The sequence below is a fragment of the Ovis canadensis genome, chromosome 19 (assembly GCF_042477335.2).
Source record: "Ovis canadensis isolate MfBH-ARS-UI-01 breed Bighorn chromosome 19, ARS-UI_OviCan_v2, whole genome shotgun sequence".
NCBI lineage: Eukaryota > Metazoa > Chordata > Mammalia > Artiodactyla > Bovidae > Ovis > Ovis canadensis.
Window position 1 is genome coordinate 24,180,702 of NC_091263.1, and position 2,168 is coordinate 24,182,869.

Sequence of the window (2,168 nt, forward strand, 5' to 3'; positions counted from 1 at the left end):
CATGGGAGTCTTCTGTCTCTAGGCCATAAGGCAGAAGTCTTAGAGAAGGGTTCCCCTAACACCTGGGACCTAAAATGAGGTTAGTCGTGGGAGTGGAAGTTAAGTGGTGTGACTTAGTACTCTACTGTGCCAAGTCTTTAATCTTCAGTGTCTCTGCGGTGCATGTATCCCTTAATATGCGAGTGTGTCCTCATAAAATCCTGGGCTCTTGAGACATCCCATATAGCCAGGTGTAAAATGAATAAATGTAGATAAATTAAATTTCTTTCCAACTATCCATGCTTTGACAGTTTTCCAGTCCTCCTGTTGGCCCCCTTTAATCCATGTGATGGACTGTGGACAGAAGTATACACCGTGTGTCATGTCTGTGCTGTCTCAGAGCTGGTATGCCATCCTTCAGCCCTCTCCAGTCATAGCTTTGTTGAAATGGCAGCACAAGCCAGGACTAGAAGGCCTCCATTTCTGATCAAGCAGAAAAGAGCATAGCACCAACCCACATTAAATATGTAGCCCCCCAAAGAAGTCTGTTAGGAAAAAAACAAAAGGATTTTGGAGGTGTATTCCTTTCCTCAAAGCATAGCCTGGCATAATCTGAATAATATCAGTTCTATAATTTAAAAGAGTTTTACACATTCCCAGATTATGTACCCACCTGAGTTTGGTGGGGTTGTTTTTTGTTTGTTTGTTTTTTTTTTTGAATTGTAGTTTGTGCTTTTTAAATTTGCATTTAAATATTTTATCAAACAAATTTTATTTTAGTGTTGCATACACTGTACTTGGTCTTCCTGGGTGGCTCGGCAATAAAGAATCTGCCTGCAATGCAGGAGACCTGGGCTCAGTCCCTGGGGCAGGAAGATCCTTTGGAGGAAGGCATGGCACACCACTCCAGTATTCTTGCCTGGAGTATCCTATGGACAGAGGAGCCTGGCAGGCTACAGTCTGTGGGGTTGCAAAGATTCGGACACAGCTGAGCCACTGAGCACCCTCACATTCATGAACCAGTGGGTCTCTTACATCAATAACACTGTTTCAGGTTAAGCTGGGTGGTAAGTAAAGATACAGGTTAGAGGTGGTATAGTTTTGGGGTTTTTTTCTTTTTTCCATTATTCTTTTCCTTAACTATGTGGTATGTATCATAAACAGCTTATAAAAGTCAACACAAAAGAATCCCACAATCTAGCAACTTGCAGGCCACAGTCAAGTCAAAATTTCCACTCTAAGGTGGAAATGACTCATTGAAATCTCATAATGATTTGATAGCTGATTCAGGACCAAAATTCTGGTCTCCTAAAATCTGTTCTTGGCATTTTTACTCCAGTATATGTTGCTGTCTCACAGACTAACCAGTAGAGTGTTTATACATCAGAGAATCTAGGTTGTGCTTTGGTGATACAAAATCTGTAAGAGTCAGTGGCTTAAAACCATTTTTTTCTTGCTCTGTTTATTTGTGTGACATAGGTCAGTGTTGACGTCTAGTCCACTTCAGGGATACCGTCTGATGCAGGCTCCATCACCGTGGAGCTGGACTGTCTGACCTCTGACCCACTCTGTGTCTGTGTGGAGGCCAGGAGAACCCAGAGGATTTCACAGAGGCTTCTCACTGCCCCGGCCCAGAAGCAGTATGTACAGTCACGTTCACTTGTCCTTGGTGAGAATTTGTGATGTGGTCACTCCTGAATGCAAGAAGGCCAGGGCATGTGCTGTCCTCTAAGGGAAAGAAGAGATGGGTGAGGTGAGCACTGGGTTACAACTGCATGTGATGAAATGGAAGTAACTGAATTGATAGACTGACAATTTCTCGTTTTATTTTTAATTTTATTGGAGTATAGTTGAGTTACAATGTTGAATTAGTTTCAGATGTACAGCAAAGTGATCCAGTTATACTTATACATATATTCATTCTTTGTCAGACTTTTTCCCCATATGAGTTATCACAGAATATTGAGTCGAGTTCCCTGGTGCTGTGCAATAGGTCCTTGTTGGTTATCTATCTTACATATAGTAGTGTGTGTATGTTAATCCCAAGCTCCTGATTTATCCCTCCTCCCTTTTGATAAATTTGAATGTTTTCAATATCTATAAGTCTGTTTATATTTTGCAAATAAGTTCATTACATTTTTAAAATTTAGATTCTACGTATTAGTGATATCATGTGATATTTGTCTTTG